General features: G+C 45.8%; 1 protein-coding gene and 2 long non-coding RNA genes across 17 annotated transcripts in view; 2 read left to right on the plus strand and 1 right to left on the minus strand.

The window, feature by feature from the left end:
- The window catches only part of LOC112656497 (uncharacterized), a 441,756-nt gene that overhangs the window by 363,409 nt on the left and 50,874 nt on the right, over positions 1-27,473 (minus strand). The window lies entirely within an intron of this gene.
- Positions 1-27,473, plus strand: part of LOC118353533 (uncharacterized) — a 368,208-nt gene that overhangs the window by 314,239 nt on the left and 26,496 nt on the right. The window lies entirely within an intron of this gene.
- On the plus strand, positions 1,706-26,099 carry LOC125754516 (uncharacterized). The gene is made up of 3 exons (XR_007408964.1): positions 1,706-1,807; positions 2,770-3,920; positions 26,083-26,099. It is a non-coding gene; the product is annotated as an uncharacterized LOC125754516 (long non-coding RNA).

The raw sequence follows: 27,473 nt of genomic DNA on the forward strand, positions 1-27,473 counted from the left end.
AGGGCGCCCTAGGTGAGTGACCTGGATCTGTGGGGGTAGGCCCAGGGCCTAAGAGGCCACATCCAGCTGTGAGAGGGCTCGCTCAGCCTGGGGCCAGAATCCAGGGCTGGCCAGGGCCATGGGGGGCTGGATCCCATTAGTCTTTGTGTTGGGCCTGGAGGGGCTCAAATCATCTCAGCCCCCACAGAGCCCGGGGCCAGGTTAGGCCAGGTCCCTATGGGTTAGGGGCTGGTGTCCTGTGCAGGGTGTGCCGCCCTCCAGGAGGGACAGTGGGCAAGGCAGAGCACGGTGCATCCTCTGAACCACTCACCTGCACCCACCCTGTCAGGGACTCCCTGTCTTTCCTCCTCTCTGCAACCCCTTGGTACTCTTTGAGACACCTGGGCTTCTGATGGGATCAGGGTATGCAGAGAAATGCCGGGAGGCTGAGCATGTCCCACAGGGGTCACCTGCACCTGGTCCTTGCTGGGGGTAAATGGTGTGGGGGTGGATGGTGTGGGGGCAGGGGTATGATTGTGGTGGAGTGTGGGGGATGGTGTAGGGGGATGGTGTTGGGGTATAGTGTGGGTTGGGTTTGCGTGGGGCTGTGTGGGTGTGAGGGGGATGGTGTAGGTGGGATGCCATTGGGAATGATGATGTAGGGGGGTGGAGTAGGAGTGGGGAATGAGGGGGATGTCGTGGGGGGCCTGCGGACACAGGGTATCTCCTTCCCCTAAGATGCAGAAGGAGACTTCTACAGTTAACGGCGGCCCCAGTCTGGGGTTTGTTGTGATACCTTCCCCTTGGGCACGGTGTGGTCAGTGCAGGTGTCTGGCTGGACCGGGGGCATTATCTGGGGGTATCATAATATGTATGCTTTCAAATTGCAAATTGTCTCAAATTAAATGCATAGAATTTAGAAATATATAAAGTACTGAGAGTGGGTGTCACTCTGACCCATCCGACCCTCATGGGATCGATGTGTGTCCTGCTCCAGCCACGGCCATGCCGCCTGGCCCCCAGGTCCGGTCCCTGCCTCCCACAGCCCCCACCCCATCCCTTGCTTCTCATGGGGCCGTCCCTATCCCTTTCGGTGTTCAGCTCCCATGGCAACCCCTGGAGGCCCCATCCTACTGGCCACTCATCCCTGAGGCCCGGGGGGTGGGCACGGGGGTCATCCCAATCACCCTACCATTGAGCAGTGTGTTGTTGGCTGCCGTTGCTCCCCCTGGCACAGAGGGCCTGTTTTCCCTACCCAGAAGCCCCCGGGGCCCCAAAGCCCCCTGTACAAGCAGCCTCACCCGACCCCCTAGCAGTACTAAAACATGATGTGGCTGCCCAACATCCTGTTGACGTCTAGGTCTACTTTCGTGATATCCCTGGAAAAGAAAAGGGCATCCTCCTTCATTTCCTGTGGGAAAACCAGGGAGGAGGAACAGGCGCCAGGGATACAGACCCCGACCTGTCACGAGCTGCCATGCTGGGCAGGGAGCCCTGGGGCCACAATGGGAGTGTGTCCTGCGGAAAACTCCTTCCTTCCTCTGGGAGTCCAGGGATGACGGGAGTGCCCACCGTGCCCGTGGGACCTGTGTGACGGCTTGTGCACTGGGTTGTTGTGGGCGGGGAGGTGCCTGAGTTTCACCCTGCGTGGGAGGGGATAGGGGTTCAGCCAAGGTGGGAGGGGACATGGGAGTGTTGTGCCCAAGGTTGCGAATCCGAGAAACCACTAAGTATCTGACACCAATGCAAACACACAAGGGTTGATTTCCAAACTCGAGCTTGCGTCCAAGTACTCCCAACACAGCGGAGCAGAGACTTGGACCCCGAGGTGGGTTTTAGCTTAGTTTTAAGGGCTTGTCTTGGGGTCCTACAGAGGGCTGGAGCAATTCCTCAAGTTCTGTTGACATTTTGATATGGGGCCTTCAAGGGTATTGAACTCTGCTCTCATTCTAATAGACGGTTCCAGCCCTTGGCATGGGCTTAGTTTTGATTCAATTGTGGGGCTTTCTAGGACATTAAGCTGTAAACTTTTGTTTTTTTCCTGTAACTGAAGCAATGTAAATTTCAGCACTTCTTCACAGGGGCCTGGAATGGCTGGGCATGTGCTACTGCTGAATTTAAATTGGAATGGCCTTAATTTTCTCAGCCTCCTTGCTTCCTGTCCCACCTATCTAGCTCCTTCCCCTTTCCCCAGAGCTCCTAAGAGAGCAATTGCAAATAACCTCAGCGTGGCATCCTGTGTTGGGCAACAGGCCCAGTGATTTGGGATCAGGAAGACCTGGAGCACGGGCGTCCCAGCTGTGCAGCGGGATTTGAAGCTGCAGAATCTTATTCCCTGAGGCTATCTTGACAACTGACTTTGTACGTAGAAAAGCTCTCCTTTGTCCTTAAAAGTTGAGGAGCGAGTCATAGAGTTTTATCTCTGCACATCTGATTGCTCAGATTCCAATCTGAGATGTATTTCCTGTTAATAAGGATAATTTACTACTATCTGTAGTACTATGGTTAAAATATTCTGACACAAGTAATTCAGAGGGAAGGGTTTCTCATCTCTTTCTTCACAGTTCAGTCACTCATCAGGAAATGCATCTTTATGGATTTGGAAACAACTGAGAGACATTATTACCAATGGTCCTATTATTATGTGAAGGATTCTTCCCTGAGATTCTTCCCCTATTTCAACTGACACTGAAACACTGTGAACTCTTTGGAAGACAAATGTCCAGGAAATGAATGTTATGCATTGCTAATTTTATTTTTTTATTTTTTTCTTTTATTTATTTATGATAGTCACCGAGAGAGAGAAAGGCAGAGACACAGGCAGAGGGAGAAGCAGGCTCCATGCACCGGGAGCCCGACGTGGGACTCGATCCCGGGTCTCCAGGATTGCGCCCTGGGCTGAAGGCAGGCGCCAAACCACTACGCCACCTAGGGATCCCCCATTGCTAATTTTAAATGCACTTGCAGTATGGTGTCTATTATACTAGAATTATTTTTATCTGACTTTTGCTATTTATTATCCGTTCCTGCTTTTCAGGTTGAGGAGGCATTATACGTGTTCATAAGTGTTTTTCTTTCCTTCTGATCTAAAATTCTTACTTTGTTTCCATCAAAGGAACTCTTTAAGAATAAGGCAAAAGTTAATTCAACTATTCTTAAAATGTCTTCACACTTGGAGCCTGATTCATTTAAGTCAATTTTCAAAATAAATCTTATTTATTAGGAAAAAAACAAAGATTTATAGGGAAATTGAGAAGATAGTATAGTGTATTCACATGCACTGGCACTCTATTTCTCCAATTATTGATATCTTATATTAGTACGGTACAAATATGAGCTAATGAATCAATATTAAAATAGTCGCATTAACCAAAGACCATACTTTATTCAGATTTCCTTAGTTTTTGCTAAGTTACCATCCCTCGTATTACATTCCATTTGTCCTCATGTTTTCTTAGGCTCCTCTGGATTGTGACAGTCTTTCAGCCTTTCCTTGTTGTTGTTGAACTGGAACACTTTGAGAAGGAGAGTATTTTGAAAAATTTCCCTCAGTTGGGACATGTCTGTCGTTTATCTCATGATTGAACTGTTTTTGTGGATTTTATACAGAGATATACTGTCATTTTTATTATATCATATAAAGGATAGATACTATCACATGATTTATCAGTCTTGGTATCGATCTGATCATCTTGCTAAGGTAGTGTTTGTCAGCTTTCTCCGTAGTAAACTGATTCATTTTTGTTATTTTTATTATTATTTTTATTATTATTAGTGTATTATCATTATTATTTTAGGTTTTTCATAATATATTTTTAGAAGGAAGTTACTATGTGTATTGCACACATAAGAGTGGGAAGCTATGCTCATGAACTTGACGGTGGAATGTCTGCACAAATTCTTTGAAATTCTTCTACATGGGAGATTTCTCTTCCCTCTAGGTTTCTTTGATTTTTTTTCAAAGATGTTATTTATTTATATGAGAGAGAGAGAGGAGAAAATGCATGAGCGAGAGGGGTAGAGGTAGAGGGTGAAGCAGGTTCCAGCTGAACAGGGAGCCTGCCTTGGGACCTGGATCATGATCTGATCCTAAGGCAGAAGCTTAACTAACTCAGCCACCCAGGGGCCACTCTTTCTTTTTTTTAATAATAAATTTATTTTTTATTGGTGTTCAATTTGCCAAATATAGAATGACACCCAGTTCCCATCCCGTCTAGTGCCCCCCTCAGTGCCCGTCACCCATTCATCCTCACCCCTGCCCTCCTCCCATTCAATCACCCCTAGTTCATTTCCAGAGTTAGAAGACTTTATGTTCTGTCTCCCTTTCTGATATTTCCCACACATTTCTACTCCCTTCCCTTATATTCCCTTTCACTATTACCTATATTCCCCAAATGAATGAGAACATACAATGTTTGTCCTTCTCTGATTGTCTTACTTCACTCAGCATAATACCTTCCAGTTCCATCCACCTTGAAGTACATGGTGGGTATTTGTCGTTGCTAATGGCTGATCAAGGTCCACCTTTTCTCTCTCTTCATCTTCTGAGTCTCCTATGATATGAATGTTATAGTTTTAATAAGTGGCTGAACTCCCTAAGTCTGCCTCTTTGGTCCATAACCTTTCTTGTTTTGAAGACTTCCACTTGGGACTACACCTCAGTTATAGAATTTTTAACGTTGGACTGACTTGATTTAAGTTCTTTTATTTCTACAGTAAGGGATTCTCTAGTTTGCTTCTGTGCTCTTTTACCAGCCCAGCTGCTATCTTTATAATCATTGTTTTAAACTGTAGTTAGACATCATATATGTTTATTGATGAACTTCCTGGCTGTGAGTACTACTTCATGTTATTTTATGGAGGAGAATTTCTCAATCTCATTATTTTTTCCAAAAAAGAAAGAAGAAAGAAAAAGAAAAATCAAGAAAACAATAACTGCCCTCTCAAAAAAAAAAAAACCAGATTATTTTAGCCTGCTTGTTAAAAGATTCTAAATCCCAAAACATGAAACACAATTAAAGTACCATGAAAGTAAAAAAAGAAATATATAAGGTACATACAAAAAATTAAAAAAGGCAATTAATAAAAAAGAATCAAAGAAAATAAATTAAAAAAGAGCACAGTGTACAAAGGAATCTAGACCCTACTTTCCAGGCAGAGCTGAAGCTCTGCAGCCTCTGTGGTCCAACAACTTGGCGGCAGCAAATGGTCTGTGTGGGGTCTGGGGATGGGCCGTGGTGCTGATTGTCAGGTGCACATCTGCCTAGGAGTTGATCCTGCGGGGGTCAGAGGTGGGGTGGGCGTCAGCGTCTCTGGGCTCAAGCGGGCAGCGCTGGGCTGCTCCCTGAGACCCGGCCCTGATGGGCGGGATGCCGGTGGGGATGCTAGGTCCTCTGGCTCTGGGGCTGAGCATCCCATCCCCTGTCTGCTGGAGCCTCCAGAGAAGAGCCCCCAAGCCCCCGGGTCTCGGCCACTGCTCTCAGAACCCTGCGTTCACTCTACCTGCGTCCGAGCTTCTTTTGGTTTTGTTTTTTATCTCAGACTGTTGTGCCCAAGATTACGAATCTGAGAAACCACCAAGAAGCTGACACTGATGCAAACACACGAGGGTTTATTTACAAGCTCGAGCTTGTGTCCAAGTATACCCGACAGAGCGGAGCAGGGACTTGGACCCCGAGGTGGGTTTTAGCTTAGTTTTAAGGGCTGGTCTCGGGGAACTCCCAAAGGGCTGGAGCAATTCCTCAAGTTCGGTTTACATTTTGATATGGGGCCTTCAAGGGCATTGAGATCTGTTCTAATAGAAGCTTCCTGCTGTTGGTCTGGGCTCAGTTTTTATTCTATTGTGGGGCTTGCTGTGTCCTGACAATGAGCACTCAGGAAGGAAATGACGGACGTGACTCCCTTCTCAGGAGCATCACAGAGAATAAATGAGACTGAACCAAAGGAGCACAAGATTTGTGCACTTAGCCATACCAGGCTTTGGGAGGCCGTCCTGGGCTCATGGGTTGGGAGCCTCATCGTGTGAAAATGTCCACAGTTCCTGAAGCCACCCTCAATTTAAATGTCATTCCTGTCGGGCAGCCCTGGTGGCGCAGCGGTTTAGCACCGCCTGCAGCCCAGGGCATGATCCTGGAGACCCTGGATCGAGTCCCATGTCGGGCTCTCTGTATGATGCCTGCTTCTCCCTCTGCCTCCCTGTGTCTCTGCTTCTCTCTCTCTCTCTCTCCCTGAATAAATAAATAAAATCTTTTAAAAAAATTAAAAAATAAAAATAAAAAAAATAAAAAAAATAAATGTCATTCCTGTCAAATAATGGTGGCACATCCCATAAATAGGAAAAGAAAACCCATAACATCCATCCGCCCCCACAAATGACCCCGGACAGCAAATCAGTATTGGAAAAGCAAGACAGAGTGGGATGCAGCACTTTCCTATTTCAAACGATGTCACAGAGACACAGGATAAAGCAGTGTTTTCCTCGGGACCCCTCTGGCTCCATCAGTTAAGCATCCGACTCCTGACCTCACCTCCTGTCCTGATCTCAGGGTCGTGAGTTCTCGCCCTGGGCTGGTCCATGGACGAGGCCTGACGCCTACTTAACAAACCACACCCATGTGGGTTGGTCCCAGCATAAGGTGAAGGAACAGAACAGAGAGTCCAGTAGGAAACGTGTTCTGATACAACAGATTTTTTTAACTTAATTTAATTTAAACCCAATTAATTAACGTATAGTGTATTATACTTTCAGAGGAAGAATTCAGGGATTAAACAGTTGGAGATAATCGCAGTACTCGTGACATCACGTGCCCTCCTTCATGCTGGTCCCATGTTATCCCCGCCGGCATCCCCGCCTAGCAGCGACACTCAGTTTGTTTCCTTTATTTTTTTAAATTTTTTATTTATTTATTTACCGTAGACACACACACACGAGGGGGGGGGGCAGACAGAGACACAGGCAGAGAGAGAAGCAGGCTCCATGCACCGGGAGCCCGATGTGGGATTCGATCCCGGGTCTCCAGGATCGCGCCCTGAGCCAAAGGCAGGCGCCAAATTGTTGCGCCACCCAGGGATCCCCAGTTTGTTTCCTTTAATTAAGAGTCTGTATTTCCTGCATCTGTTTTCATCTTATTTGTTTTTCCTTCCCTTCACAGATGTTCATCTGCTTTGCTTCTTTAATTTCAGCAATGAATGACACCACCCGGTCATTCTCTTTTCCGACTGACCTATTTCACTTAGGATGATCCTTCTAGTTCTATCCACGTCATTGCAAATGGCAAGATTTCCTTCTCTTTGATAGCTGAGTACCATTCCTCTCTCTATGACCATCATCTATCTCCCATCCTCTTTATCCATCATCTGGCAGAGGGCACCGAGGCTCCTCCCAAGTGTGGCTACTGTGGACACGGCTGCTGTGGAAATTGGGGTGCAGTTGTCCCACGTCTCACTGCATCTGTATCTTCAGAGTGAGTTCCAGTCTGTACACCTGCTGGTCGCAGGGCGGCTCTATTTGTAACTTCCTGAGGAGCCTCCACACTGTTTCCAGGGCGGCTGCACCAGCCCGTTGTCCCGCCCACAGTGGAAGAGGGTTGAGTGAGTTTTACAGGACGTAGTAAAAGTCTGGTCCACATTTCATTTCGCTTTTTGGGCTCCAATTCCTTCTCCTTAAGTATTTTTGGGGAAGCTGGGTGTTGGGCTCCTTTTCAGTCAGACGTTTCCGGAGATAACAGGCCCCAGCTGGAGCCTGAAAGGAGGCAGAGGTGGGCCTGGGGATGGGCACTCTGCCTCCTGCACAGCCTCCTGCAGTGCCTGAGCATCCCGCAGGGGGCGCCAGAGCCCAGGCACCACCCAGAGGGCACGCATGTGCAGTAGGCCTCGTCTGCCTGCACTAACAGGAGCCAGCCTGTGCTGGGGAGGCCTGAGGAAGACATGGGGACACGTCCACGCTGATGAGCCACAGCTTTCTCAGAATCTGCGGGACGTCTTCAGGGGGATACTGGGCAGCGTTCACGATGACAGGAGCCCCGGTCTCCTCAGGACACATGGTGAGGCTTCAGGAAGATGTGGGCCCACATCCACCCTGACAGGAGCCCCTGGGCTGCCTCAGGACCCACAGGGAGGCTTCAGTAAGATGTAGGTCCGCATCCACGCTGATAGGAGCCCCTGGTCCACCTCAGGACACGCGGGGAGGCTTCTGAAAGATGTGGTGCCGCGTTCACTCTGGCAGGAGCTAATGGGCCCCTCAGGACATAAGTTGAGGCTTCTGGAAGCTGGGGGCCGCATCCACAGTGACAGGAGCCTCGGCCACCTCAGAACCTGTGGTGATGCTTCGGGAGGACGTGGGGCCACGTCCACACAACCGGACGCTGATGTCCTCAGGACCCCAGGTGTAGATGTTGGGAAATATGGGGATGCGTCCGTGCGGACAGAAGACCCCAGCCTTGTCAGAGCCTGTGGTGAGGCCTAAAAAAATGTGGATGCCGAATCCACACTGACAGGAGTCTCCGACCTCCTCAGGATGCACTGTGAAGGACTGGGATGATTTGGGGCCACGTCCATGCTGACAGGAGCCCCCAACCTCCTCAGGTCTTATGGTGAGGCTGAGGGAAATGTGGGGCCACGTCAAGACTGAGAGGACCCCCGTCCTCCTCAAGACCTGCACTTTGGCTTTGGGAGACATGGGGCTGCATCTAGGCTGACAGGAACCCACAGCCTCCTCAGGACCTGCGGTGAGTTTTCTGGGGGACGTGGGGCCATGTCCAGGCTGACAGGAGCCCCGGGCCTCCTGAGAACCTGCTGTGAGGCTTCCAGAGGATGTGAGGCATACCCACGGTGACAGGAGACCAGGTGTACTCAGGACCCGCTGAATAAGTCTCTGGAACACGTGGGGCCACGTCTGCACTCACAGGACCCCGGCTTCCACAGGACCTCCTGGAGGACTTGGAGGTGCCATTGGGGACCACGTCCATATCAGTAGGGACTCCTCAGAACCATAGGGTAAGTGAATGGGTAGAATGAATGGTAGGGTCAGGGGAGGGGAGGCATTTGGTGGTTAGGCTTAGGTTAGATGTTAGGGGTTATTATTATGCTTATGGTTACGGATTAGCGGTTAGGGTGAGGGATAAGGGTAAGGGTCAGTGGTTAGGAGTTAGGATAGGGGTTTGTGTGAGGGACAGGAGTTAGAGTTAGGGATAGGGTTTAGACTTTAGGAATGAGGACAGGAGGTTAGGAGTTGGGGTTTGGGTTATGGTGAGAGTTAGGTTTGGGCTAGGTTTGCGGTTAGGGTTTAGGGAGTGAGTTAGGGTCAGGGGTTAGGGTTAGGGGTTAGAGTAAAAGTTACGGCTAGGTTTAGTGTTAGGGCGAGGGTTAGGTTTAGGATAGGGGTTAGGGATAGGATTAGGGTTAGTGTTTGGTAGGGGTTAGGTTTAGGGTCAGGTCAGGGTCAGGGTACGGCTTGGAAAAGGTTAAGAGTGGGCTAGGCAGTGGGTTAGGGATTAGTTTTAGTGTACGGGTTAGGGTACAATTTTGGATATGAGATAGGATTAGTATTAGAGGGCTAGAGTTAGGGTACAGGTTAAGTTTAGGAATACGATTTGAGTACATTAAGTTAAGGTTATGGTTAGAGGTTAGGGTTAGATTTAAGGTAAGGGTCAGGATTAAGGGTTTAGAATAGGTTTAGGAGTTAGGGTGAGGGTTGGCAGGAAGGTTCAGTGAATGTGTTTCGGTCTTGGGGTTTGTGTTTGGTTTTTGATTAGTGATAGATCTTGTTTAAGGGTTAGGTTAACATTACGATTAAGTGTAGGGTAAGGGTTATGTCTGTGTATGGTTAGAGTTTGGGTCTTGGCATGTGTCTGCACTGGGACTCCTAGCATCTTGGACAATTTAGTTTGATGCACTCTATTTAGGTTTTGGTTTCAAAGATAGCCTGACTCCACCGAGTCAGTGGCCTCCCCAGAGAATCAAAATCCAGGCTTCTGCTGGGGTGAGAATAGGCATGGCAGGCTTCTCCTGAGCTGAGCTAAGGAGGAGTTTGTGGCTCTAAAGACTTTTGTTTGGATTTTCAGTTGCCTTTCTGATTTTATCTCTTGTGCGCACATGTATCCTCTATACTACCAGTTATTATTTTAAAGTTTTACTTGAATTCCTCTTTGTAAACACAGTATGATGTAGTTTCAGGTTTACAACATAGTGATTCAACCCTTGAATACAACGCCTGGAACTGGTCAGAGGTGACCTCCACTATCCCCATTCCCTGATTCCCCATCCGCCCCACCTTCCTCTGGTATTTATTAGATTATTTTGTGTGGTTAAGAGTGTGTATCTTGGTTTGCATCTCTCATCCCCCCATTTGCCCCTTTGCCAGTTTGGTTTCTTAAAATTCACATGTGAATGCAATTGTATGGTATTTGGTACCTGTCTTACTCTGACTGACTGAGTTCATTTAGCGTAAGTCCCTTCCACTTCTCCCACATCATTGTAAATGGCTTCATTTCATCCCTTCTGATGACCCAGTGATGTTGCAGTGTGTATATTTACCACATCGTCTCTGCCCATTCATCGTCAATGGACATCTGGGCTGTATACACAGTTTCGCTGTTGTTGATAATGCTGCTACCAACACTGGGCTGCGTGTTCCCCTTCGAATCTACTAAACTACTTTTGTATCCTCAGGGTAAATACCTAGCTGTGCAATTTTGGAATCGTAGGGTAGCTCTATTTTTAACTTCTTTTTTAAAATTTTTTTTATGATAGTCACAGAGAGAGAGGCAGAGACACAGGCAGAGAAAAAAGCAGGCTACATGCACTAGTAGCCCGACGTGGGATTCGATCCCTGGTCTCCAGGATCAGGCCCTGGGCCAAAGGCAGTTGCCAAACCGCTGTGTCACCCAGGGATCCCCTATCTTTAACTTCTCAAGGACCCTCCAGACTGTTTTCCACAGTGGCTGCACCTTTATTTACGTATTCATGAGAGACACAGAGAGGCAGAGTTATAGGCAGAGGGAAAATGAGGCTCTATGCGGGGAGCCTGATGTGGGACGTGATCCCCCAGGAGCCTGGGAACATGATCTTAGCTAAAGCAGATGCTCAACCACTGAGGCACCCAGGTGCCTTACTGATTCTGTTTCTTTGCTAATTATGGGTCTGTTCATATTTTCTATTTCTTCCTATTTCAGTTTTGCTCATTTGCACATTTCTAGGGATTTGTCCATTTCTTCCAGGTCTCCCAGTTTGTTAGCATATAATCTTTCATAGTATTCCCTTATAATTGTTTTATTTTTCTGGTGTTGATTGTGATCTCTCTTCTCTCATTTGTGATTTTATTTATTTAGGTTTTCTCTTTTCTCATTGATAAGGCTGGCAAGGGCTTGATACATTTTATTAATTATTTTGAAGAACCAGCTCTTAGGGATCCCTGGGTGGTGCAGTGGTTTGGCGCCTGCCTTTGGCCCAGGGCGCGATCCTGGAGACCCGGGATCGAATCCCACGTCGGGCTCCCGGTGCATGGAGCCGGCTTCTCCCTCTGCCTGTGTCTCTGCCTTTCTCTCTCTCTCTGTGTGTGACTATCAAAAAATAAAAAAAAAGAACCAGCTCTTAGTTTCGTTATTCCATTCTACTGTTTTGTTTTTTCTGTATTGTTTATTTCTGCTCTCATCTTTATTTTTTCCCTTCTTCTGTAGGCTTTAGGCTTTGTTTGCTATTGCTTTACCAGCTCCTTTAGGTGTAGGGTTAGGTTGTGTATTGGAGACTTCTTATTTCTTGAGGTAGGCCTGGATTGCTATGTACTTCCCTCTTAGGACTGCCTTTGCTACATCCCAGACGTTTGGAGAAACGTTTTCATTTTCATTTGTTTTATATTTCCTCCTTAATTTCCTGGTTGCTCCATTCATTCTCTAGTAGGATGTTCATAATCTCCACGTATTTTTGGTCTGTCCAATTTTTTTCTTACTGTCGACTTCGAGTTTCTTAGCATCGTGGTCTGAAAATGTACAGGGTGTGATATCAACTTTCTTGTACCTGTTGTACCTGTTGATGGCTGATTTGTGGGCCATGATATGATCTGTTCTGGAGAATGTCCCATGTGCACTTGAAAGGAATGTATATTCTGCTTTAGGATGAAATGTTCAGACTATATCTGTTGAGTCCCTGTGGTCCAGTGTGTCTAGGCAATTGTTCCCCTGTTGATTTTCTGCTTAGACGATCAGTCCATTGCCATCATTGGGTGGTAAAATCAGCGTCAAACCTTCCAGTTTCATCCAGGTTGAAGCAAAAGGTGGGTATTTGTCGTTTCTAATGGCTCAGTAATATTCCATTGTATACATAAACCACATGTTCCTTATCCATTCATCTTTCAAAGGACTCCAAGCCTCCTTCCACATTTTGGCTATTGTGGACGTTGCTGCTATGAACATCGGGGTGCAGGTGTCCCCGCGTTTCATTGCATCTGAATCTTTGAGGTAAATCCCCAACAGTGCAATTGCTGGGTCATAGAGCAGGTCTATTTTTAACTCTTTGAGGAACCTCCACACAGTTTTCCAGAGTGGTTGCACCATTTCACATTACCACCAAAAGTGTAAGAGTCTTCCCTTTACTCTGCATCCTCTCCAACATTTATTTTTTTCTTTCCTTGTTAATTATCCCCATTCAGTGGTGTAAGGTGGTTCTCATTGTGGTTTTTTTTTAATATATTTTTTATTGGTGTTCAATTTACTAACATACAGAATAACACCCAGTGCCCGTCACCCATTCACTCCCACCCCCCGCCCTCCTCCCCTTCTACCACCCCTAGTTCGTTTCCCAGAGTTAGCAGTCTTTACGTTCTGTCTCCCTTTCTGATATTTCCCACACATTTCTTCTCCCTTCCCTTGTATTCCCTTTCACTATTATTTATATTTCCCAAATGAATGAGAACATATAATGTTTGTCCTTCTCCGACTGACTTACTTCACTCAGCATAACTGTGGAAAGAGCCTCGGTGTCCAACGAAAGATGAATGGATAAAGAAGATGTGGTTTATGTATACAATGGAATATTACTCAGCTATTAGAAATGACAAATACCCACCATTTGCTTCAACGTGGATGGAACTGGAGGGTATTATGCTGAGTGAAGTAAGTCATTGTGGTTTTGATTTGTATTTCCATGATAGCAAGTGATGCAGAGCATTTTTTTTATGTTCATGTTGGCCATGGCAATGTCGTCCTCTGTGAGATTTCTCTTCATGTCTTTTGCCCATTTCATGATTGGATTCTTTGTCTCTTTGTTGTTGATTTTAAGAAGTTCTTTATCGATCTTTGAAACCAACCCTTTATCTGATACGTCATTTGCAAATATCTTCTCCCATTCTGTAGGTTGTCTTTTAGTTTTGTTGACTTTATCCTTTGCTGTGCAAAAGCTTCTTATCTTGATGAAATCACAATAGTTCATTTTTGCTTTTGTTTATTTTGCCTTCGTGGATGTATCTCCAAGAGGTTACTGTGGCCAAGTTCAAAAAAAGATATAGCCTGTGTTCTCCTCTCGGATTTTGATGGACTCTTGTCTCACATTTAGATCTTTCATTCATTTTGAGATTATTTTTGTGTATGGTGAAAGAGAGTGGTGTAGTTTCATTCTTTCTTCTGCATGTGTATGTCCATTTTCCCAGCACCATTTATTGAAGAGACTGTCTTTCTTCCAATCGATAGTCTTTCCAACTTTATCGAATATTAGTTGACCATAAAGTTCAGGGTCCACTTCTGGGTTCTCTCTTCTGTTCCATTGATCCATTTGTCTGTTTTTGTGCCAGTACCACACTGTCTTGAACCACAGCTTTGTAGTACACCCTGAAATCTGGCATTGTGATGCCCCTAGATATGGTTGTCTTTTTTAAAATTCGCCTCGCTATTCAGGGTCTTTTCTGATTCCACACAAGTCTTTTTTTATTATGATAGTCACAAACAGAGAGAGAGAGAGAGAGGCAGAGACACAGTCAGAGGGAGAAGCAGGCCTCATGCACCAGGAGCCTGACATGGGATTCAATCTTGGGTTTACATGATCGTGCCCTGGGCCAAAGGCAGGCGCCAAACCGCTGCATGACCCAGGGATCCTGATTCCACACAAATCTTAAAATAATTAGTTCTAAGTCTCTAAAGAAAGTCCATGGTATTTTGATAGGGTTTGCATTAAAAGTGAACATTGCCTTGGTAAAATTGATATTTTCACAATGTTAATTCTGCCAATCCATGAGCATGGAATATTTTTCCATCTCTTTGTGTCTTCCTCAATTTCTTTCAGAAGTTTTCTATAGTTTTTAGGGTATAGATCCTTTACCTCCTTGGTTAGGTTTATTCCTAGGTATCTTATGCTTTTGGGTGCAATTGTAAATGAGACTGACTCCCTAATTTCTCTTTCTTCAGTCTCATTGTTAGTGTATAGAAATGCCATTGATTTCCGGGCATTGATTTTGTATCCTGCAACACTACCAAATTGCTGTATGAGTTCTAGCTATCCTGGGGTGGAGGCTTTTGGTTTTTCTAGGTAGAGTATCATGTCATCGGCGAACAGGGAGAGTTTGACTTCTTTGTCAATTTGAATGACTTTATTTCTTTTTGTTGTCTGATTGCTGAGGCAGGACTTCCAGTACTATTTTGAATAGCAGTGGTCAGAGTGGACATCCCTGTCTTGTTCCTGATCTTAGGGGTAAGGCTCCCAGTGCTTCCCCATTGAGAATGATATTTGCTGTGGGCTTTTCCTAGATGGCTTTTAAGATGTCGAGGAATGTTCTCTCTATCCTTACGCTCTGAAGTGTTTTGACCAGGAATGGATGCTCTATTTTGTCAAATGCTTTCTCTGCATCTAATGAGAGGATCATATGGTTCTTGGTTTGTCTCTTGCTGATATGACGAATCACAGTGATTGTTTTATGAGTGTTGAACCAGCCTTGTGTCCCAGGGATAACTCCTACTTGGTCATGGTGAATAATTTTCTTAATGTACTCTGGGATCCTATTGGCTAGTATCTTGTTGAGAATTTTTGCATCCATGTTCATCAGGGCTATTGGTCTGTAATTCTCCTTTTTGGTGGGGTCTTTGTCTGGTTTTGGAATTAATGTGATGCTGGCTTCATAGAACGAATTTGGAAGTACTCCATCTCTTTCTATCTTTCCAAACAGCTTTAGTAGGATAGGTATGGTTTCTTCTTTAAACGTTTGATAGAATTCCCCTGGGAAGCCATCTGGCCCCGGACTTTTGTGTCTTGGGAGGTTTTGGATGACTGCTTCAATTTCCTCCCTGGTTATTGGCCTGTTTAGGTTTTCTATTTCTTCCTGTTCCAGTTTTGGTAGTTTCTGGCTTTCCAGGAATGCATCCATTTCTTCTACATTGCGTAATTTATTGGTGTATGGCTGTTCATAATATGTTGTTAAAATCGTTTGTATTTCCTTGGTGTTGGTAGTGATCTCTCCTTTCTCATTCATGATTTTATTAATTTGAGTCTTCTCTCTCTTCTTTTTAATAAGGTTGGCTAATGGTTTATCTATCTTATTAATTCATTCAAAGAACCATTTCCTCATTCTGTTGATCTGTTCCACAGTTCTTCTGGTCTCGATTTCCTTAAGTTCTGCTCGAATTTTAATTAACTCTATTCTTCTGTTGGGTGTAGGATCTATCAGCTTTTTTTCCTCTAGCCCCTGTATGTGTAATGTTAGCTTTTGTATTTGAGTAGGTTCCCATTTCTGAATGGATTCTTGTATTGTGATATATTTCCCCCTTAGGACTGCTTTTGCTGCATCCCAAAGAATTTGAACGGTTGTATGTTCATTCTCATTAGTTTCCATGTATCTTTTTAATTCTTCCTCAATTTCCTGGTTGAACCTTTCATCTTTTAGCAGGTTGATCCTTCACCTCCACGTGTTTGAGCTCCTTCCAAACTTCTTGTTGTGATTTAGTTCTAATTTCAAGGCATTATGGTCTGAAAATATGCAGGGAACGATCCCCATCCCTTGGTATTGGTTCAGACCCTATTTGTGACCCAGTATGTGGTCTATTCTGAGGAAAGTTCCATGTGCACTTGAGAAGAGTGTGTATTCAGTTGAGTTTGGATGTAAAGTTCTGTAGATTTCTGTGAAATCCATCTGGTCCAGTGTATCATTTAAAGCTCTTGTTTCTTTGGAGATGTTGTGCTTAGAGACCTATCGAGGGTAGAAAGAGCTAGATTGAAGTCACCAAGTATAAGTGTATTATTATCTAAGTATTTCTTCACTTTGGTTATTAATTGGTTTAAATATTTGGGAGCTCCCACATTCGGGGCATATATTGAGGATTGTTAAGTCCTCTTGTGGGATAGATCCCTTAAGTATGATTTAATGTCCCTCTTCATCTCTCACTATAGTCTTCTGGGTAAATTTTAGTTTATCTGATATAAGGATGGCTACCCCTGCTTTCTTTTGAGGACCGTTTGAATGGTAAATTGTTCTCCAACATTTCATTTTCAGGTTGTAGGTGTCCTGTCTAATATGAGTCTCTTGTAGACAGCTATAGATGCGTCTGCTTTTTTATCCAGTCTGAAACCCTGCGCCTTTTGATGGGGTCATTAAGCCTGTTCACGTTCAGAGTTACTATCAACAGATATGAGTTTAGTGTCTTCATGATATCTATTCAGTCCTTGTTTTTGTGGATTGTTCCACTGAACTTCTTCTTAAAGGGGAATTTTAAGAGTCCCCCTTAAAATTTCTTGCAGAGCTAGTTTGGAGGTCACATATTCTTTCAGTTCCTGCCTGTCTTGGAAGCTCTTTATCTCTCCTTCCATTTTGAATGAGAGCCTTGCTGGATAAAGTATTCTTGGTTGCATGTTCTTCTCATGGAGGACCCTGAATATATCCTGCCAGCCCTTTCTGGGCTGCCAGGTCGCTGTGGAGACGTCTGCTGTTACCCTAATGCTCCTCCCCATAAAGGTCAGGATTTTCTTGTCTCTTACTCTTTAAGGATCTTCTCTTTATCTTTGGAATTTGCAAGCTTCATGATTAAATGTCGAGGTGTTGGACGGTTTTTATTGATTTTAGTGGGGTATCTCTCTATTTCCTGGATCTGAATGCCTGTTTCCCATCCCAGAGTAGGAATGTTTTCAGCTAGGATTTGTTCAAATACATATTCTGGCCCTCTGTCCATTTCGGCACCCTTGGGAACCCCAATTTCACATAGGTTTTTCTTCCTCAGGCTGTCGTTTATTTCCCTTAATCTGTCTTCCTGGTCTTTTAATTGTCTGTCTCTTTTTTCCTCAGTTTCGCTCTTTGCCATCAACTTGTGTTCTATGTCACTCACTCGTTCTTCTACCTCGTTATCCCTCGTCATTAGGACTTCTAGTTTGGATTGCATTGCATTCAATTGATTTTTAATTTCAGCCTGATTGGATCTAAATTCTGCAGTCCTGAAGTCTCTTGAGTCCTTTATGCTTTTTTCTAGAGCCACCATTAGCTGTATAATAGTGCTTCTGAATTGGCTTTCTGACATTCAGTTGCAATCCAGATTTTGTAACTCTGTGGGAGAGAGGACTGTTTCTGATTCTTTCTATTGAGGTGAGGTTTTCCTTCTAGTCATTTTCCTGAGTGCCTAGTGGCCAAAAACAAATTGAATTGGGAAAAGGAGAAAAAAAGAGGAGAGAAAGAAGGAAAGAAAAGAGAAAAATGAAAAAGAATAAAGGAAGAAAGAAGGAAAAAAGAGAATAAAAAAAGAAAGAAAAGAAAGAAAATGGGAAAAAGGGTGGGGGAAGCAATCAGAAATAAAAAAAATGGGGGAGTATCTTCTGTTTCTGTGTACTTTAAGTCCCTTGACTTCCCCTGGAACTTGTCCGTCTAGCTGGTCTTCTGGCAGAGGGGCCTATTGTGCTGATTTTCAGGTGTTAGCAATTGGGGGAGCTGCTCTGTCCCCTGCTTGGTGCAGGGCTCAGTGGGGTTAGTTTACCCCGTGAGGTCCCAGGAGGAACAACCCCAGTGGCAGCGGCCAGCTCTGGAAACCTGTATCCAGCATACACAGTAACTCGGGAGCAGTCCACTTCTAATGGCTGAGTAATATTCCATTGTATACATAAACCACATCTTCTTTATTCATTCAACTTTCGATGGACACCGAGGCTCCTTCCACAGTTTGGCTATTGTGGACATTCCTAATATAAGGATCGGGGTGCAGGTGTCCCGGTGTTTCATTGCATCTGAATCTTTGGGTTAAATCCCCCAAAGTGCAATTTCTGGGTTGTCTTGAAGGTCTATTTTTATCTCATTGAGGAACCTCCACAAAGTTTTCCAGAGTGGCTGCACCAGTTCACATTCCCACCAACAGTGGTTTCTATATTTAGGTACTCCCATGTTGGCAGCATAAATATTTAGTTGTTTGATCATGATAGAGAGTCTTTTTAATTATGAAATAATGCCCTTCTTCATCTCTGCTTACAGTATTTGTTCTTTCTTTTTTGAAATTTAAAATATTTATTTATTTATTTATTCATGAGAATTACACAGAGAAGCAGAGGAAGGAACATAGCAGAGTGAGAGGCAGGCTCCCCAAAGGGAGGCTGATGTGGAACTCGATCCTGGGATCCCAGAATCACACCCTGAGCCGAAGGCAGATGCTCAACCACTGAGCCACCAGGTGTCCCCAGGTTTGGGTTTCAAATCTCATTTGTCTGATATAAGTATGAGTCCTCTAGCTTTCTTTTGATATCCATTAGCATCATAGATGATTTTCCATCCCCTGACTTTCAATCTGTTGGTGTCTATAGGTCGAAGGTGAGCATCTTATAGGCAGCGTACAGATGGATGTTGTTTTTTTAATAATAATTTTATTTATGATAGTGTGAGAGAGAGAGAGCGAGCGAGGGAGGCAGAAAATTAGGCAGAGAGAGAAACAGGCTCCCCACCAGGAGCCCAATATGGGACTCGATCCAAGACTCCAGGATCATACCCTGAGTCAAAGGCAGAGGGTCAACCCCTGAGCCACCCAGGCATCCTAGATCCTGTTTTTAAGCCACTCTGATACCCTATATCTTTTGATTGAAGCATTTAGTCTATCAGCAGTCAGAGTGATTATTCAAAGATATGAACTTTGTGCATTTCTGTTACCAGAAGAGTTGGTGTTTCTGGTGACGTTCTCTGGTCCTTTCTAGTCTTTGTTGCTTTTGGTCTCTTTTTTTCCCCCCACTAGAAGAGTCCCTCTTAAAATTTCTTACTGGACTGGTTAAGTGGTCATGAACTCCTTTATATGTTGCCTGCCTAGGAAAATCTTTAACTCTCCTTCTCTCCTGAATGACACCCTTGCTGAAGAAAGAATTCATACAAATTGGACACCAATAGAAAGAAATTTAAAAACATAAAATAAATTCTTTCTAATATGATTGAGGAAAATGGCATTTAGGAGGAAAACCAGAAGCTGAAAGAGAGGACAGATTTCACCCTCTGTAGCCTTCACAGGGACCTAGTGTCCTTTCCTAGGTGGGCCCCCTCTCCGGAGGATGCTTCCTGCCCCTCTGCACTCCTTGTTGGATCACAGCAGGCACATCTCGGTGCCTCCAGCACCTCTGCAGTAATGGCTTATAGCGTTTTCCATGTATCCTATTGGGGACCACAGTGTAGTGTATGTAACCATCTGGCTGCTGTTTGACAACATTGGGGGATTCCGACTTTTGTTGGTTTTGAGGTGCGTGTGTGTCTATCACATGCAGCTATCCCGTGCAGCTATCGGATCCTCTGGCTGGGTCACCCAAAACCCCAAAATGGTTGGCAGAATATCATTTCTGGTGCTGGTACTGGGCGGCTAGCTGGGCTCTCCTGGCCACACTGGCGCTCACTCGTGCAGTGACTTCCAGCTGGAGGGTCAGCTGAGCTGGAAGTTCCGGCTCCGCCACTTTCCCATGTCTGGCAGTGGGTCCGGCCGCCCCGGGAAGGCACGTGGGGACGTCAGCTGTGTTTGCCTGGTGGCGCCCCTGCAGGGGCTGGTTGGGGCCTAGGTGGTGCCCCCTCCTCCTCTCTGGGGGTCTCTCCACCCCCCGTGCACAGAGGTCTGGGAGACACAGAAATGGGCTGGCTGTGCATTTTCGCACCACAACACTTTAATGACTTTGTACAGCAAATGGGCTCAGAGCCGTAGGTGCATGTCTTCCCCTGGGGAAGGAGACCTTTCTGTCCTTTATGTGGGGGCAAGAATCACATGGGGTGGGTGGGCGGGTGCTGGAGTCCCCCATCTGGGAGCATGTGTGGACTCCGGGTGGTGGCGTGTGTCCTGAGGTTTCAGCCTTAGTGACAGTTCTGAGGACAGCAGAGCTGACCTGGACCTGCTGGTCATGGGCTCCTGTGCTGGGTCCCCACAGGGCAGCTGGACCCCTGCCTCGGACCCTCTGGGGCCCCAGCACCTGGAGGAGCCTGCCTCATGGTGTGGGTGCGGGTGTGGCCCACCGGCTTACCCCTCCTCTCCCCACACTGGTTTGTCCCGGGATCCCCAGGGCTGCCCTAGATAAGCGAACTGTATCGGTGGGACACGCCCAGGGCCCAGGAGGCCACATGCACTTTGAGAGGGCTCGCTCAGCCCGGGGCCAGAATCCAGGGTTGGCCAGGGCCATGGGGGCCTGATTCCATTAGTCTTTGAGTTGGGACTGGTGGGGGCTCAAATCAACCCAGCCCCCACAGAGCCTGGGCCCAAGTCAGTCCAGGTCCCTATGGGTTATGGGCTGGTGTCCGGTGCAGGTTGTGCCGCACTCCCGGAGGGACAGTGGGTGGAGGCAGGGCACAGTGTGTCTTCTGCACCACTCTCCTGCACACACACTGTCCGGGACTCCCTGCCTTCCCTCCTCCCTGCAACCGCTGGGTACTCAATGGGACACCCGGGCTTCTGATGTGAGCAGGGTATCCAGAGAACCCCGGGGAGTCTGAGCATGTCCCACAGGGTGCAGGTGCACTGGGTCCTTGCTCAGGGACGATGGTGTGGGGGTCGATGGTGTGGGGGCAAGGGTATGATGGTGGTGGGTTGTGGGGGATGTTGTAGCGGGGATGGTGTTGGGGTATAGTGTGGGTGGGGATTGTGTGAGGCTGTGAGTGTGTGAGGGGGATGGTGTAGGGGCTATGCCATGGGAGATGATGATGTTAGGGGATGGTGTGGGTCTGGGGAATGGGAGGATGGTGTGGGGGGCCTGCGGACACAGGGCATCCCCTTTCTCTAAGATGCACATGGAGATGTCTACAGATAAAGGCGACCCCAGTCTGGGGTATGCTGTGACACCTGCCCCTGGGGACCCCTGTGGTGAGTGCAGGGCCCTGGCTGGACCAGGGGCATTATCTGGGGGTCATCATACTATGTATGTTTACAAATTGCAAACTGTCTCAAATTGAATGCATAGAATTTAGAAATATATAAAGTCCTGAGGGTGGGTATCACCCTGACCCGTCCGAACCTCATCAGATCGATGTGTGTCCTCCAGTCACGGCCATGCACCCTGTCCCCAGGTCCCCTTACTGGCCCCACGGCCCTCACCCGAGCCCCCTGCTTTTCAGGGGGCCGTCCCTCACCCCTTTGGGGTTCAGCTTACATGGCAATCCCTGGAGGCCCCGTCCTAGTGGCCTCCTCATCCCTGAGACCCTGAGGGTGGGGGCACGGTGTTCATCCCCAACAATCTACCATGGAGCGGTGTGTTGTTCGCTGCTGTTCTTCCCCAGGCTCTGAAGTCCTGTGTTCCCTACCCAGAAGCCCCCGGTCCTCCCGGGTCCCGATCCCCCTGGCCCCTCAGCCTCACCCTACCCCCTAGTAGTCCCAAAACATGACGTGACTGCTGAACATCCTGTTGATGTCCAGGTCCCCCAGCGTGATGTCCCTAGAGGAGACTAGGGTCTCCTCCTTCATTTCCTGTGGGAAAACCGGGGAGGAGGAGCTGGCATCAGGGACACAGACCCCAACCTGTCTGTCCTGGGCATGGATCCCTGGGGCCACCATGGGAGTGTCTACTGCCAAAACCTCCTTCCTTCCTCTGGGAGGCCAGGGACGGCGGGAGTCCCCACCGTGCTCATGGGACCTGTGTGACGGCCTGTGCCCAGCTGTTGTAGGCAGGGAGGAGACTGAGTGTTACCCTGGGTGGGAGGGGATAGGGGTTCAGCCAAGGTAGGAGGGGACATGGGGGTGTTGTGCCCAAGTTTGCGAATCTGAGAAACCACTAAGGGGCTGACACCAATGCAAACACACAAGGGTTCATTTCCAAACTCCAGCTTGCGTCCAAGTACACCCAACACAGCGGAGCAGGGACGTGGACCCCGAAGTGGGTTTTAGCTTAGTTTTAAGGGCTTGTCTCGGGTTCCTCCAGAAGGGCTGGAGCAATTCCTCAAGTTATGTTTACATTTTGATATGGGACCTTCAAGGGTATTGGGCTCTGCTCTCATTCTAATAGGCGCTTCCAGCCCTTGACATGGGCTCAGTTTCATTTTATTGTGGGGCTTTCTAGGCCATTAAGCTGTAAACCTTTGTTTTTTTCCTGTAACTGAAGTAATGTAAATTTCAGGTCTTCTTCACAGGGGCCTGGGATGGCTGGTCTTGTTCGAACACTGAACTTAAAGTAGAAAGGCCTTCATTTTCTCGACCTCCTTGTGTCCAGTCCCATCCTATCTAGCTCTTTCCCCTTCCCTGGAGCTCCTAAGAGAGCAATTGCAAATGACCTTAGCTTGGCAGCGTGTGTTGGGGGACAGGCCCAGGGATTTGGGATCAGGAAGACCTGGGGCACGGGCTTCCCATCTGCGCAGCGGGATTCCATGCTGCAGACTCTTATTCCCTAAGGCTATCTTAACAACTGACTTTGTACATAAAAAAAGCTCTCCTTTATCTTTAAAAGATGAGGAGTGAGTCTAAGTTTTTTTTCTCTGCCCATCTAATTGCTCAGATTCCAATCTGAGACGTATTTCCTGGTAATAAGGATAATTTACTATCCGTAGTACTATGGTTAAAATATTCTGACACAAATAGTTCAGAGGGATGATGCTTTCTCATCTCTTTCTTCACAGCTCAGTCACTCATCAGGGAATGCATCTTTATGGATTTGGAAAGAACTGAGAAACATTATTACAATGGTCCTATTATTATGTGAAGGATTCTTCCCTGAGATTCTTCCCCTAATTCAACTGACACTGAAAAACTGTGAACTCTTTGGAAGACAAATGTCCAGGAAATAAATGTTATGCATTGCTAATTTTAAATGCACTTGCAATATGGTGTCTATTATAATAGAAGTATTTTTTTCTGATTTTTGCTTTTATTATCCTTTCCTGCTTTTCAGGATGAGGAGGCATTATACGTGTTCATAAGTGTTGTTCTTTCCTTCTGATATAAAATTATTTCTTTGTTCCCACCGAAGGAACTCTTTAAGAATAAGACAAAAGTTAATTCAACTATTCTTAAAATGTCTTCACACTTGGATCCTGATTCATTTAAGTCAATTTTCAAAATAAATCTTATTTATTAGGAAAAAAACAAAGATTAAAGGGAAATTGAGAAGATAGTACAGAGCATTCGCATGCACTGGCACTCAATTTCTCCAATTATTGATATCTTATATTAGTACGGTACAAATATGAAATAATGAATCAATATTAAAATAGTCGCATTAACCAAAGACCATACTTTATTCAGATTTCCTTAGTTTTTGCTAAGTTACCATCCCTCATATCACATTCCATTTGTCCTCCTGTTTTCTTTGGCTCCTCTCGATTGTTACAGTCTTTCAGCATTTCCTTGTTGTTGTTGAACTGGAACACTTTGAGAAGTAGAGTATTTTGTAAAATTTCCCTCAGCTGGGACATGTCTGTTGTTTATCTCATGACTGAACTGTTGTTGTGGATTATATACAGAGATATACTGCCATTTTCATTATATCATATAAAGGATAGATACTATCAACATGATTTATCAGTCTTGGTATCGATCTGATCATCTTGCTGAGGTAGTGTTTGTCAGCTTTCTCCATAGTAAACTGATTATTATTATTATTAATTATTATTATTATTATATTATCAATATTTTACGTTTTTCATATTATATTTTGTAGAAGGAAGTTACTATGTGTATTCCACACTTAAGAGTGGGAAGCTATGCTCATGAACTTGAGGCTGGAATGTCTTCACAAATGGTTTGAAATTCTTCTAAATGGGCGATTTCTCTTCCTTGTGGGTTTGTTTGTTTGTTTCTTTTTCAAGATGTTTTCTATTTATTTGAGAGAGAGAGGAGAGATAAAGCATGAACGAGAGGGGCAGAGGGAGAGGGAGAAGCAGGTTTCCTGCTGAACAGGGAGCCTTCCTTGGGACCTGGATCATGATCTGAGCCTAAGGGAAAAGCTTAACTGACAGAGCCACACAGGTGCCACTCATTCTTTCTTTCTTTCTTTCTTTCTTTCTTTCTTTCTTTCTTTCTTTCTTTCTTCTTTCTTTCTTTCTTTCTTTGTTTCTTTCTTCCTTTATTTTTAATAATAATTTTATATTTTATTGGTGTCATTTTGCCAACATACAGAATAACACCCACTGCTCATCCTGTCAAGTGCCCCCCTCAGTGCCCATAACCCATTCATCCCCACCGCCCGCCATCCTCCCCTTCCATCACCCCTAGTTCATTTCCCTGAGTTAGGAGTCTTTATGTTCTGTCTCCCTTTCTGATATTTCCCACTCATTTCTTCTCCGTTCCCTTATATTCCCTTTCACTATTATCTATATTCCCCAAATGAATGAAAACATACAATGTTTGTCCTCCGATTGACTTACTTCACTCAGCATAATACCTTCCAGTTCCATCCACCTTGAAGTACATGGTGGGAATTTGTCGTTTCTAATGTCTAAGCAAGTCCCACATTTCTCTCTCTTCATCTTCTGAGTCTCTATGGTATGAATGTTATTGTTTTAATAAGTGGCTGACTTCCCTACGTCTGTCTCTGTTGTCCATAACCTTTCTTGTTTTTAAGGTTTCCACTTGGGACTGCATCTCAGTTATAGCATTTTTAACATTGGCCTGACTAGATTTTCATTCTTTTATTTCTACAGTAAACGTTTCTCTAGTTTTCTTCTGTGCTCTTTATCCAGCCCAGCTGCTATCTTTATAATCATTGTTTTTTTTTATAATCATTGTTTTAAACTGTAGTTAGACATCATATATGTGTATTGATGATCTTCCTGGCTGTGATTAGAACCTCATGTTATTTTATGGAGGTGAATTTCTCCATCTCATTATTTTTTCCAGAAAAGAAAGAAGGAAGAAAAAGAAATTCAAGAAAAACAATAACAACTGCCCTTCCCCCCCCAAAAAAAACAACAGATTATTTTGGCCTGCTTGTTAAAAGATTCTAACTCCCAAAATAGCAACAATTAAAGTGATCCCTGGTGGCGCAGCGGTTTAGTGCCTGCCTTTGGCCCAGGGCACGATCCTGTAGACTCTGGATCAAATCCCACATCGGGCTCCCAGTGCCTGGAGCGTGCTTCTCCCTCTGCCTGTGTCTCTACTTCTCTCTCTCTCTCTCTCTCTATCTATCTATCTCTCTCTCTTTCTCTCTGTTTGTGATTATCATAAATAAATTGAAAAAATTAAAAAAAGAAACACAATTAAAATACTATGAAAGTAAAAATAAGAAATTTATAATGTACATACATAAAAATTAAAGTAAGGCAATTAATATAAAAGAATCAAAGAAAATAAATGAAAATAAAGCACAAAGTACAAAGGAAGCTAGACCCTACTTTCCAGGCAGAGCTGAAGCTCTGCAGCCTCTGTGGTCTGACAACTTGGTGGAAGCGAGTGGTCTGTGTGGGGTCTGGGGATGGGATGTGGTGCAGATTGTCAGGTGCACATCTGCCTGGGATATGCACCTGTGGGGATCAGAGACGGGGTGGGCGTCAGCATCTCTGGGCTCCAGCGGGCGGCGCTGTGCTGCTCCCTGAGACTCGGCGCTGATGGGGGGATGCGGGTGGGGACACTGGGTCCTCTGGCTCTGGGGCTGAGGATTCCGCCCCCCAGTCTGCAGGCTGCAGGAACCAAAGGAGCCGCCAAGCCCCCGGGTCTCTGCCGCTTCTCTCAGAACCCTGCTTTCACTCTGCCCGCGTCCGAGTTTCTTTGGTTTTGTTTTTTACCTCAGACTGTTGTGCCCAAGATAGCGAATATGAGAAACCACCAAGAAGCCAATTCCGATGCAAACACAAGAGGGATTATTTACAAGCTCGATCTGGTATCCAAGATCCCACAGCAGAGCAGGGACTTAGACCCTGAGGTGGGTTTTAGCTTAGTTTTAAGGGCTGGTCTCAGGGACCTCCAGAAGGGCAGAAGCAATTCCTCAAGTTCTTTTTTTTTTAATTTTTATTTGTTTATGATAGTCACAGAGAGAGAGAGAGAGGCAGAGACATAGGCAGAGGGAGAAGAGGGCTCCATGCACTGGGAGCCCGATGTGGGATTCGATCCCGGGTCTCCAGAATCGCGCCCTAGGCCAAAGGCGGGCGCCAAACTGCTGCGCCACCCAGGGATCCCCAATTCCTCAAGTTCTGTTTACATTTTTATATGGGGCCTTCAAGGGAATTGAGCCCTGTTCTCATTCTAATAGGGGCTTCCTGCCCTTGGCCTGGGCTCAGTTTTGATTCAATTGTGGGGCTTTCTAGGACATTAAGTGTAAACAGCAAAGGTTCCACACCTGGAAGGGGGACGTCACACTGTCCCTATATGCTGAAGAAGAGGTACTAGAAACGAGAAACCCGAGAGCCTCCACCAAATCCTGTTAGAATTAAGGAGTGAGTTCAAAAGTCACGGGACACAAACTGACCCTACAGAGCAGAGTAGCCTTGCTGTGTCCGGACAATGAGCACTCAGGAAGGAAATGAAGGATGTGACGTCCTTCTCAGGAGCATCAAGGAAAATAAATAATGAGACTGAACCAAAGGAGCACAAGACTTGTGCACTGAGCCAAACCAGGCTCTGGGAGGCCGTCCTGGGCTTGTGGGGTGGGAGCCTCATCTTGTGAAAATGTCCGCAGTTCCTGAAGCCACCCTCAGTTTCAATGTCATTCCTATCAAAATCATGGTGGCAGATCTTAGAAATAGGAAAAAAAACCCATAACATCCAACCCCCACAACAAATGACCCCAGACAGCAAATCAGTATTGGAGAAGCATGACAGAGTGGGACGCAGCACTTTCCTTTTTCAAAAGATGTCACAGAGATAAAGCAGTGTGGTTCTCAGGCTCCTGGCTGACTCCGTTGGTTAAGCATCCGACTCCTGACCTCACCTCCGGCCTGATCTCAGGGGTTGTGAGTTCTAGCCCTATGCTGGGCCAAGGATGAGGCGTGGAGCCTAGGTAGACAAACCAGACCCACGGGGGGTGGTCCCGGCATAAGCTGAATGAGCAAAATAGAGAGTCCAAAAGGAAATGTGCTCTGAAAGAACTGATTTTTTTAACTTAATTTAAACCCAATTAATTAACGTATAGTGTATTATACTTTCAGAGGAAGAATTCAGGGATTCATCAGTTGGAGATAACAA

The sequence above is a fragment of the Canis lupus genome, chromosome 37 (genome assembly GCF_003254725.2).
Source record: "Canis lupus dingo isolate Sandy chromosome 37, ASM325472v2, whole genome shotgun sequence".
NCBI lineage: Eukaryota > Metazoa > Chordata > Mammalia > Carnivora > Canidae > Canis > Canis lupus.